Source organism: Ananas comosus, linkage group 25, assembly GCF_001540865.1.
Source record: "Ananas comosus cultivar F153 linkage group 25, ASM154086v1, whole genome shotgun sequence".
NCBI lineage: Eukaryota > Viridiplantae > Streptophyta > Magnoliopsida > Poales > Bromeliaceae > Ananas > Ananas comosus.
In genome coordinates, this window is record NC_033645.1 from 1051966 (window position 1) to 1065639 (window position 13674).

The 13674-nt window shown below is 37.1% G+C and overlaps 1 pseudogene; it reads left to right on the top strand.

Moving 5' to 3' along the window:
* On the top strand, nucleotides 213-10695 carry LOC109703704 (annotated as a pseudogene).

The following is a 13674-nucleotide window of genomic DNA, read 5'->3' on the forward strand; positions in this document are numbered from 1 at the left end:
GGCTCTTAATGGGTCTCAAATTGAAATGCCGCTCCAAACAAAACATCATCATCTACATTAATAAGAGCCTAAACTTACACAAGAAGTAAACAAGTACGATAAAAATAAAAATAAATCATTGTGAGGTTGGCATTTCAACAGTGGAGAGGCCAATTTGTGATCCTCTTCTTTTGTTTTTTTTTTTTATTTTTTAAAAAGAGCTTGAATAAGGAGGTTTTTATTGGTTCTTTCTTCTATAAATACCAATCCCCCCTCCTCCCCATTCGCCACATCAGAAAAACAAAATGAAGTTCTCTGTCTTCACTATCTTACTTGTCTCAACTACCGCCTCGCTGCCTGGCGTCCTTGCTCAGCAGTGCGGCAGCCAGGCCGGAGGCGCCCTGTGCCCCGGCGGCCTTTGCTGCAGCCAGTGGGGCTACTGCGGAGACACTCTCCCTTACTGCGGCGACGGCTGTCAGAGCCAGTGTTCCCCGCCACCGCCTTCCCCGCCCTCACCGCCGCCTTCCCCGCCTTCCCCGCCCTCGCCGGGCGGCGACGGAGTCGCGTCGATCGTCTCCGCCGCTCTGTTCGACGAGCTGCTGCTGCACCGCAATGACGCCGCCTGCCCGGCCCACGGGTTCTACCAGTACGAAGCCTTCATCGCGGCCGCCAACGCATTCGTCGGCTTCGGGACGACGGGCGACCTCGACACCCGCAAGCGGGAGATCGCGGCGTTCTTGGCGCAGACGTCGCACGAGACCACCGGTATATTCTTAATTTATGTGGATTGAATTGAACTGGTACGATCGATTCAAAGGACTTTATACATCCAAAATATGATCGAAATACCTGGTTTGTGGATATAATGCAGGCGGGTGGCCGACCGCGCCGGATGGACCGTATGCGTGGGGTTACTGCTTTCTGGAGGAGGTGGGCGCCACCGCCGACTACTGCGTTCCGAGCACGCAGTGGCCGTGCGCTCCCGGGAAGAAGTACTACGGCCGTGGGCCCATTCAAATCTCCTAGTATGTATACTAGTAATGTTTTTTGAACTATTAATAATGTGTCGAATTGATCAGTTTCGAATATTTAGTTAGTTAATAGAAATATAATGTGTAGACACCAAGTCAACATTTTTTTCGAGTTGAATTTAGTCAAATTCCGACAGATGTTTTTGATTGGAATTATTGCAGCAATTACAACTACGGCCTGGCGGGGGAAGCCCTCGGAGTGGACCTGCTCAACAACCCGGACTTGGTGGCGACGGACCCGACGATCTCGTTCGAGACCGCACTCTGGTTCTGGATGACCCCTCAGTCGCCCAAGCCGTCGTGCCACGACGTGATCACCGATCGCTGGACCCCCTCCGCCGCCGACGTATCGGCCGGTCGGCTTCCGGGCTACGGAGTCATCACCAACATCATCAACGGCGGGCTCGAATGCGGGATCGGACCCGACAGCCGCGTCGCGGATCGGATCGGGTTCTACAAGAGATATTGTGACATTTTCGGAATCAGCTATGGGGATAACTTGGACTGCTACGATCAGAAGCCCTTTAATTCGGGTATAGCCGTGGAATAAGATTAGTTAATGAGGCCACTTTATTATGATAAATAATCTCCTGCTGGAGAAAAGAATGTAATGAATAAGACTATAATACTGGCAATGTGATGATCGCTGTCGTATTGCTGTTACCCAATAAAAGAAGCAGTATCTTAATATGGAGTGCCCTTTTCTTATTCCTTTTATTTTTGGCTAATTTGCATAAAAAATTTCTCAAGTTTAAGTTTTTATAAAATTGGACCGATCTTTTAGATTTTACAGATGGATTTTATAATTTTGATTTAAATTTTCAGCAAACTGGCTAAAATATATATATATATATATTTTTCTCTAGCTCCTTTCCGAAGAGGCAGCGGAGGCGGAGACGTCGGCTCTGCCTCGCGCATCGTCGCACTTGACNCTTTAAATCTTGCTCTTTCAGATATTCTGAAATAGTGGTCAAGACCATAGTGTTTTTTTTTTTTTTTTTATTTATTTATTTTTTTTTTTTTTCTTTCTGATCCTCCTCCATCACCTCCGCAACTCGCTCTGATAACGAGAACGGTAACGCGTTCTTTTCCTTCACCTTCGCCCTCCACCTCTACTACAGTAGATTTTGCATTTACCAAATCTATTTTTAGAAATCCGCGTTCCTACCACTGCCGCCGACAATAAAGAAGAAGCACTTTTCGTCGCCAAAAAGCTCGATAGCAATGGAGAGGGCACGCGGCCCACCGGCCTATCCCATAGGGCAGCTGTGAGTGCGACCTTTGCGGTGGCGGAGGAGAAGAAAACGAGGGGTGCACAAGAGCATCTCTGAATTAGCAGTTTTGTTTGTTTAAAATTTAAAAAAAAACTAAAGGCCGAAAGTAGAGAATAATAAAAAAAAAATTATAGAAGAAGAAAGAAGATGATGAAACTGTACTGTTAAAATTAAATCACACTATTTTAAAAAAATATTACACTATTATGAACCTAAGTTGCACTCTTTGAAATATAAATTATATCATTTAAGATGAAAGTTACACTCTTTAAATAAAAATTATACTCTTTCAGAGATATTTATATTATTTATCTTCTTATTGTACTATTTGAAATATAAATTACACTATTTAAAAAAAGAAATAGTATATATATATTTTTATTTAAAAAATATAATTTTTATCTTATGTGACGCAATTAAAATCAAACCTTCAAAATGTATCTCCACATACTATGGCTTCGGAGAGAGTCTTCGCAAATGGGATACGCTTCGTGCAAATGGCTTGATTGGCACGAATATATGAATTGATCTGCTTTCTTAATTTTGGAAAAAAGTTAGTAGCTAGCGCGTAAAAAAAGTGGAGGATCAGAATCAATCTTATCTAGAACCCCAGTCAATCAACCACCGCTCGATACCGTATTAAAGATTTGGACCAAAATACTTTTGGTAGGAACGTGTATTTAAAATTCGAACACGGGGTGAATAATAATACATCACGGTGTATGCCTTGCCAAATTATCTCAACAAAAACTTGCTGAGGCTCTCCTCAATAATAAAATGCACTTGAATGTAAACTGACAAAACACTATTTTCTAGCCCATTAAAATTTTGCATGAACCAGTTATTTCTTATAGAAAAGTCAGTCCCAAATTGGCCTAATCTTTTGGTTTGAAAGGCCATTTTAGGATCAGTTGCCGCCCAGCAGGCCTTAATTCCATTTCGGACCAATTGTCAGTCCTAATCCCTTCACATGTTTCTTTCTCAAGTTGGGTTTCAAAATCACCCAGGTTAATTTTTTTTTTTTGGGTAAACTCCAAATACTACCTTTGTTATTTCGCACTCTCTCATTTTAATATCTCATAGTTTAAAGTATATTAATTTAGTATTCTGTGAACTTCAAATACCAACTTTTCATTAAATATATAGAAAAAAACTTCAGATATCCCATCTATATAGTTTATCGAATATTCACTTTAGTGCCCTTTAGTTTTAACTTTATCACTGATCTGATGAAAAAATTAGTAAAGCAAAATAACAAAAAGAGAAAAATAAAATCATACAGTACGAAAGCGATACACTTTAAAGCATAGGGTACTAGAGCAAAAATTGGAAACTACGGGGGTGGTATTTGAAGTTTTTTTTTTAATAAAAAATTGTGTCCATGGATCGCACAACGTATTATGTAAACACCGCGAGAATGTATAATAAAAAATATTTCATTTATAATTACGGTATAATTTTTGCTGTTGAAATTTTAACCCACGGAAGGCTCCTTTTATAATTAGTGGAAGTAAATGTTATATACGCACCATGAGAATGTACAATAAAAAAGTGTTTAATTTGTTTGTAATTATAACATAATAATTTTTACAGTAAAAACATTAAAAGTTAAAACAGTCTCAATAAAAAAAAATAATAATGTTGAGGGTCTGTTGCAAAATAATGACCTATCATTGAGGAGTCTCTATACATTTTTTTTTTTTTTTTTTTGAGAGTGAAAAATAGTATGTTATTTGTTTTGTTCATTCTTTTAAAAAAAAATTAGCTGATAATATAAAGTCCTCTACTAATGCATTTTTAACTTCTAAAATTACAGAATATCAAAATACAAGTAGGCCAAGGGCAAGTTTGTTTCGCTCGGATCAGAAGAGCTCGAAGATTGTTAAATATAAAAATATATATACACCGTTGTCTAACAGTTTAAAATTTTAAAATATAATAATTATTTCACATAATATCATATCATTAGGATCTGAAAAAACAAGCAAGCTTAAACTAGAAAAGGCCTAACTTAAATTTTTGTAAAAAGGAGAAACAGAAACGAAAAGGAAATAGTATATAATATAGAATTAATTTCATATAGGTCCATGTAAATATAGTGAATTATAAATATATTCCTATAAAATTCAAATTCATATATTATCCTTACAAAAGTCTTAATATTTTCAAATATATCTTCTGATTTGTTACCGTTAAAATATTATTTATTTTATAAGTGAAATAATCTTTTTACCATCACAAATATATCCCTCCAAAAATCCCAACTATTAATTAAAGTGGGGTAAAATGGTCAATTTACCTCATTAACTAAATAGGGTTAAGTATTTTATTTATGGTTAACTAATTTTTTCTAACGGATCCTAACGGCAGAGATATATTGAAAATATCAGAATTTTTATAGAAATAACATATAAAAATTAAACTTTATAGAAATATATTTATAATTTATTATATTTATAGAAATCTGAATGAAATTAACCCTCTAATTAAGACAGTTAGGTCAGGATTCTGGACCTGAACCCAAATCTAACGCGTTGGCTGGCAAATGATGTTGACCCGAATGTTTACAAATGTGCGATCCATATGGGTCAGATCAAATGAGTCCCGTCAAACTGGCCAATTTGAGAACTGAGACTTCCAAAACTAACACAAGTGGCAAAAGATTTGGTGGTTGGTATCCGAGATCTTAAGTTCGAATTCTAGTTGATTCACATTTTTAGCTAAATTTATTTCTAAATAGAATAAATGATGCGGGTAGCATGCTATCTATCTCTCAGAAAAAACTTTTACTAAAAATTTGAGAAGAGAATGACACTTTATTACGATTTCATTGGCCGACTGCATCTAGCGTAATTAGTTGAGGACTAGCTTGATGGTTGGTTTTGAGATTCGAAATGTTATTACTTATGTAAATTTTTTCTAAAAAAATAAACGACACGGAAAACATACTATTCCTTCTAAAAAACTATCATTATAATTTTAGAATGCAAAAATGGAAGCCTCCTTTAGCATTATTATTATTTGTTTTCTCTTATTTGTTATATAAAATTTGCGTTGGCTTTTTATTAATTTAGAGAAAAAAAAAAGATACTAAATACTTTCATTGGCAAAGAAAATATTTTCATTGGCAAAGAAATATACAGTGCAAGCATTTCACCATTTATTCTCACACTCCAGCGCGTGAAATTTATATTAAAAAAGTTAAAACAAAAGGATAATAAGATCAACTGAGCCCTAAATTGAGATTAGGCTCTTAAGTTCAGCTAATTAAAAGTTTACTTAAAATCGAATGCATTACAGTAGAGTGGTTTAGCAAAAGCAAACTGTGCATAAAAACAATGTAGTAAAAATAAATTTACGTATACAAATAGATGCATAAATTGTTTTTTCTTTTTCTTTTTTTTCATGATCTCCACCACGATGTGATCCAATATTTATGATCCAAAAATGAATGGCTCCTTATTAATTCCTCTCGCTTAAATTTCAATTTCAAAAATCTCAAAAATTGAGCACACCACTAGCGTAGTAAGGAGACCACTGCTCCATCCACGGGCTACGTAGCTGCGTCAGGAACGGATCCTGCATCCACTCCAACCCGCTATACTTGGGAACCTCGAGCTCGGCGAGGCCGGTCGGTCGGACAAGTCGGTCGGCCGGTTGAGCGGCGGATTCGATCGTCGACGGCGTCGGTTCCGCCTCCACCTCTTCGCAGTAGTCGGCTGCTGCCCCCACCTCCTTCGTTTCGAACTCGAGGGGGCTCACGATGTCGTCCACCGGCGGCGGCGTCCATTTCTGGGAGCTCTCCTGATCGGAGCACGAAACGGAGTCCATCGCGGGCGAAGCGGAGATCTGCGGGGCCTCCGGCGCCGTCGCCGCCCTCTGCTCCAGCTCCTTCAGCGACGTGGTGGATGTAAGTAGTACTCAATCGAATTCATGACCTCTCGGTGTGAAGAGGCTCAGGATTGGTCAGAAACCTTTCTATCAAATTAGTCTTTTTTTAGATGCGTTTTTGGCTGTCAAGTTTTACTCTTGCACTAATTTTAAAGCATCCTAAAATACAATTCAGCGGCAGGAGAGAGTGACGAATCTCAAAAGACCAATCTGATAATTATTTTTTTTTTCTTTTTTTTTTTTCCTCGGAAGTGACTTTAATATTATTATTATCATTATTTGTTGGCTGTCCGAAGTGACTCTGATATCATATAAACTAGAAGATCCGAATGTCGATGCCATTATGCAAATATATTAGAAATTCATTCTTTCCCAACCGTATGTATTGTTTCTATTGATAACTATTAGCCGTAGAAATTCTTTTTTTTTTTTTTTTTTTTTTTTTTCTTTTGGAGCCCTGATTGTCTCACCTCTGTAGCCTAATTCACTTATCAATGAATGAAGCAGGTAGCGTACTACCGATTCTCAAAAAAAAAAACTATTAGCTGTAATAAGAAATTTTCTAGGAGCTTTGTAATTATGCATTGCAATTATGCGTACATTAAACATGCAAATGGATATGAGAAATTAATTTTTTTTTTTCTTTTACTTCCACAAGGAGTGCAGAATTAATTAAATTAGCTATAGTGCACGCGCTCATCATACACATGACAAACGATCGGATTTGTTGTTAAATAAAGATAAAAAATATTGATGGTAATTTTACAAATACTTGGTGGATAATTTCACAATCTACTCTCTATAAGTATCAAATAAAACTTCAAGCACAAGAGCAATAATAAAATAAACAAAACCATAAGAACACAAGGATTTACGTTGTTCGGCTATTCCTACATTCACGGAAGAACAATACAAAAAAAGATTCCACTATAAACTTGAAAATTATAAGAGAGATTCAAATGAGAAAAATATCACCTTAACTTTAAGATATATCGGCTATTTCTACGTCCACGGAAGAACAATACAAAAAAAGATTTCACTATAAACTTGAAGATTATAAGAGAGATTCAAATGAGAGAAATATCATATTAACTTCAAGATATACAAAAGAGAGCTCCAACAATTTTTGGCTCTACCCAAATAGTGTAAACCATACATCACAAGAAAGATCTCACATCCTTCTTGACAGAACGAAGATCAAAACCAAACTCTAGAGTTTTCTCTCTTTTCTCCCACTTCTTTTCTCACTCTCTAGTTCTCTCTCTTTTTTTTTTCTTCATATTCTAAAATCGCACTTTAGCTTAGGGATGCAAACGGAGCGGATTTGGGGGCGGGAGCCCCGCCCAGCCTACCTCCCACTCAGACTAGCAAAATCCCGCACCGCCTCCCGCCCCGAATCCGTGACGGGTTAAAAAAATATATCCCATAATCCGCCCCGTCTTGTAACCCGCCTCCAGTCGGCGCTCCGAATTCGCCCCGCCAACTAATATTTTTTTATAAAATTATAATATTATTAGTATTTTGTAAAATATAAAATAATAATTTTTAATAATATTATATATATAATTTAATAATATCAATTATAAAAATAAAAAACATCAATCACAATTCAAAACAAAATTCAAAAGTTTCAAATACATTAGAAATGAGAGTACTAACTTATTTGTATTTTAAACTTTTTTGTAAATTACATTATTTTTTAGGAATATTTTTTAAAATATAAATAATTTTCGGGACGGGCGGATTCGGGGCGGATCATAGCGGGGCGGATTTGGGGCGGATTCGGGGCGGATCAAAATTTCTCTCGTTTCCTGCCCCGAATCCGTTCCGGATCATAAAATTTATTCCGTTTCCCGTCCCGAATCCGTTTATTTTCTCTCATTTGCTGCCTCCGTCGGGGTGGATCGGGGCGGGAACTCCACCAACCCAGATCCATTTGCACTCCTACTTTAGCTCCTAAGAGAAAAACCTATCAATATGGGCATTTGGATAAAAAAATAAAATGATCCAGAAGCTTACAAATAGGGGCCCACATACACAATAAGAAAATATAGAAATAGCAGATTTTGACTTTATCAAATTATATAGTCCAAATAGTAAGACCCTAATAACAAATAGACTCAATAAAATTAGCTCAACAGGACTGAATGATTTCCAGTTTGGTGATTTTTGATTCACGGCAGGCTCCCAACCTACTCCTTGAAATGCAGGTCAACATGAGTACGCCCAAGCTCGCCACACCAATCTGAGCCCAAGCATTCAATCCCAGCCCCTCTAATATTACATGCAGACCCATCCCTGACAGTAACGGCGGCCCCCAAGATAAGTCTGCAGGTTGAATGCAACCATTAGGTCCACTCAAGAATGCCTGAAGGCCCAGCCCGATAAAATAAAGCACTACCATAGATCGCAAGAAAGTTCGATCTTGAAGCGCCGAGTCCCAAGTTCGAATCCTAGTTAATTCATATTTCTAACTAAGTTTATTTCTGAATGAAATAAATCAAGCGGATAGCCTATCCCTCAAAAAAAAAAAAAAAAAAAAAAAAAAAAGCGCCGAGTCGAACGCCCTCTCTTTGACCGCATCTGGATGCGATCTTAATATTATTATTTTTAGTTGGAATGCGAAGTCTAGTACTGGTCCCTAAAGAGACAAATTTTGGCTAGTCTCCGTCAAATTTTCTGTCTTTGATAATTATTGATTGAAAATATATTTGTCCTAAATAAATTTTTTTTTTTTGGTAGATATACAAGAAGACCGTGTCAACTACTACTTTGCAAATAAGGTATTTTTTGGGAGTTTTTTTTTTTTCTTGAGATTTTCATTGAATTTGAACTCATTCATTCCGTATGATATTTTGGATCCAGATACAATCTTTGGTTGCAGTAACTACATGGCACTTAATGGATCTGAAATTCAAATGCCGCTTCAAACAAGATATCATCTACATTAAGCCGAAACTTACTAAAAAACAAGTACAATAAAAATAAAAATAAATCATTGTGAGGTTGGCATTTCAACAGTGGAGAGGCCAATTTGTGATCCTCTTCTTTTTTAAAAAAAAAAAGAAAAAAAAGAAAAAAGAAAAAAGAAAAGACACTTGAATAACGAGGTTTTTATTGGGTTCTTTCTTCTACAAATACCAATCCCCGCTCCTCCCATTCGCCACATCAGAAAAACAAAATGAAGTTCTCTGTCTTCATCATCTTACTTGTCTCAATTACCGCCTCGCTGCATGGCGTCCTTGCTGAGCAGTGCGGCAGCCAAGCCGGAGGCGCCCTGTGCTCCGGCGGCCTTTGCTGCAGCAAGTGGGGCTACTGCGGAAACACTCCCCCTTACTGCGACGACGGCTGTCAGAGCCAGTGTTCCCAGCCCTCCCCGCCACCGGCTTCCCCGCCCTCACCGCCGCCTTTCCCTCCTTCGGCGCCCTCGCCGGGCAGCGACGGAGTCGCATCGATCATCTCCTCCGATCTGTTCGACGAGATGCTGATGCACCGCAATGACGCCGCCTGCCCGGCCCACGGGTTCTACCAGTACGAAGACTTCATCGCGGCCACCAACGCATTCGTCGACTTCGGGACGACGGGCGACCTCGACACCCGCAAGCGGGAGATCGCGGCGTTCTTGGCGCAGACGTCGCACGAGACCACCGGTATGTTCTTATATAATTTATGTGGATTGAATTGAACTAGTACGATCGATTCAAACGACTTCACACATACAAAAATACAAAATATGATCGAAATGACTGGTATACAGGTGGATATAATACAGGCGGGTGGGCGCCACCGCCGACTACTGCGTTCCGAGCACGCAGTGGCCGTGCGCAACCGGGAAGGAGTACTACGGCCGTGGGCCCATTCAAATCTCCTAGTATGTATAGTAGTAATGTTTTTTGAACTATTAATTAATAATGTGTCGAATTGATCAGTTTCCAATATTTAGTTAGTTAATAGAAAGATAATGTGTAGAAACCAAGTCAACATTTTTTTCTGGTTGAATTTAGTCAAATTCCGACAGATGTTTTGATTGGAATTATTGCAGCAATTTCAACTACGGCCTGGTGGGGGAAGCCCTCGGAGTGGACCTGCTCAACAAACCGGACTTGGTGGCGACGAATCCGACAATCTCGTTCGAGACCGCACTCTGGTTCTGGATGACCCCTCAACCGCCCATGCCGTCGTGGCACGACGTGATCACCGATCGCTGGACCCCCTCCGCCGCCGACATATCGGCCGGTCGGCTTCCGGGGTACGGAGTCATCACCAACATCATCAACGGCGGACTCGAGTGCGGTCACGGGCCCGACAGCCGCGTCGCGGATCGGATAGGGTTCTACAAGAGATATTGTGACATTCTCGGAGTCAGCTATGGGGATAACTTGGACTGCTACAATCAGAAGCCCTTTAATTCGGGTAGTTAGCTAATGAGGCTACTTGCATGATTATAATAAATAATCACCTGTTGGAGAAAATTATGTAATGAATAAGACTGTAATGAATAAGCCATTTTTTGATTTTCAGATTATAATGAGAGTGAAATTCTCAAATTTTATTTTATTATAAATTCTAGACAGAATTTATAAATTATTATCATTTTTCGTTCGAATTATTTGAATTGTTGTAATCAAATTCTAAGTCTAATTTAGTTGGTTAAATATTGATAAATTTTTTATCTATAATTTACCAATATTTAGTTAATTACATTTAATCGTAAGACTTAATTATAACAATTTATAATTGTTTTAAGAAAGAGATAGTATACTACTCGTTTCGTTTATTTCTTTTAGAAATAAACTTAGCTGAGAATGTAAAGCAACTAAGTTTTGAATTTGGGATCTCGAATACTAACCACCTAGTCTTTTGCCACTTGCAGTAGGAATAATTAATAACAATTCATAAATTAAATTCAAACTAAAAAATACAATAAATTAAATTTTGAAAAAGTTCAAACTAAAAAATACAACAAATAAATTTTGAAAAAGTTCAAACTAAAAAATACAACAAATTAAATTTTGAAAATCAACGTGGCAAGGGACTCATATATTGAGGACAAAAGTGTGATTTATCCTGCTATCAGATAGGAAAGGCCAATGTACTTTGCACATACATTCAATGTAGAAGCATTTATTTTTTGAGAGAGATAGATAGCACGCTATCCGTTTCGTTTATTTCATTTAAAAATAAATTTAGCTGGAAATGTGAATCAATTAGGATTCGAACTTGAGTCTCATATATCAACCACTAAACCCTTTGCCACTTGCTCTTGAAACGGTCGGTACTGTAGAAGCATTTATAAAACTACTACCGGTAATCCCTAACTTACTTTAAAGTTGAATGCTATCACATGCCGATACCTAGAAGGTACCATCTATAACTATATATTATTCCTCAATAACTACACACGTGTTAAGAGGAGGCAGAGGCGCGGGTGAGGGCGCGGCGCGTGGGCGGCCGCGTGGGGAGCCGCGACTGGAGCGGGCGCATTGATGAAATTAATTGCGAGAATCACAAATAATGATTTCTCTTCTTATTCACTAACTACTGGGGGCCTACAATACCTGCTAAAATTATTTCACTAACTAATGGGGGAGTACTATGCCTATTAAATTTTTTTTTTTTTTTGAGAAATAGATAGCACGCTACCCGCTTCGCTTATTTCATTTAGAAATAAACTTAGCTGAAAATGTGAATCAACTAGGATTCGAACTTGGGTCTCGAGTATCAACCACCAAGCCCTTTGCCATTTGTTTTAGGGACGATCGGTGCATTAAAATTTTTTGATGTACTTATTGCACCATTTAAATTCTGAAATTGATTTTTATAACTAATTTTTAAAATTAAATTTTAAAATAACTACCCGCAGCATCGCGCGGGTCGCTTAACTAGTATAATACCATTCATGAAGTGACATTATTATTATTATACTCTAAATATCCATTATTATTATATCTTAAACTCTAAATCTTAATCTCTCTATATGTATTAGTGAACATATCAATAATATTGGAGGGTATTCCAACATGAGATACCCAAAGCATTTCTCTTTAAAATTAGTTTTCCATACGGACCAAAACAATTTTTGTTCTTAAATGATGATTGATCAATAAAAGAGATGATACCTTCAAAATTAAATTGAAATCAAAGCTTTAAAATGTATCTCCACATACTGTAGCTTTGGAGATCGTCTTCGCAAATGGGATATGCTTCACACAAAAGACCTGATTGGCATGAAAATATGAATTAATCTGCTTTCTTGATTTTGAAAAAGAAATTAATAGCTAGCGAATAAAAAGGTGAAGAATCAAAATCAATCTTATTTAGTCCCCCTCTCAATCCGCCGCTCGATCGATACTGTGTTTAAGATTTGGACAAAAGTACTTTTGGAATTGGAACGGATATTTAAAATTCGAACACGGGATGAATAATGCGGCTTGGTGTATGTCTTACCAAATTGTCTCAACAAAAACTTGTATGAGGCCGAGGTGGGATTATCTTATTCCAGCAAAGCAGATCCCTTGATGATTTTTTTTTTTTTTTTTCGCTCTCTCGAGGTCCGGGTTGCCTCACCATGTAGACTAGTTCATACTTTTAATGAATGAAGCGGATAGCGTATTACTTTTTTTTTCAAAAAAAAAAAAACTTGTACGAGGCTCTCCTCAATAAAATGCACTTGAATGCAAAATGACAAAACACTATTTTCTGCCTTAATTCCATTTCGGACCAATTATCAGTCCTAATCCTTTCGCATGTTTCTTTCTCAAGTTGGGTTCCGAAATCACCCAGGTTAAATTTTTTTTTTTTTTAATAAAAAACATGTCCATGGGCCGCACACCATTATGTAAGCACTGCAAGAATGTATGATAAAAAAATATTTTATTTATAATTACGGTATAATTTTTGCTGTTAAAATTTTAACCAGGAAAGGCTCCTTTTATAATTAGCGGAAGTAAATGTTATATACGTACCATGAGAATGTACAATGAAAAAGCGTTTAATTTGTTTGTAATTATGATATAATTTTTACAATAAAAACACTAAAAGTTAAAAAAGTCTCAATGAAAAAAATAATAATGTTCAGGGTCTGTTGCAAAATAATGACCTATCATTGAGGAGTCTCTATACATATTATTTTTTCTTTTTGAGAGAGGAAGATAGTATGTTATCTGTTTTACTTTTTTTTTTTTTAATATTAGTTGATAATATAAAATCCTCTGCTACTTATGCTAAGAACTCGGTCATACATTTTAACTTTGAAAATGACATAATATCAAAATACAAGTAGGCTAAGGGCAAGTTTGTTACATTCGTGTTAGAAGAGTTCGGAGATTATTAAATATAAAAATATATAAACATTATTTTCTAACAACTTAAAATTTTAAATTATAATGATTATTTCACATGATATCATAGCATAAGGATCCAGAAAAACAAGCAAGCCTAAACTAGAGAAGGCCTAACTTAAATTTTTGTAAAAGAAAAGGGCAAAAAAAAAAAAGAAG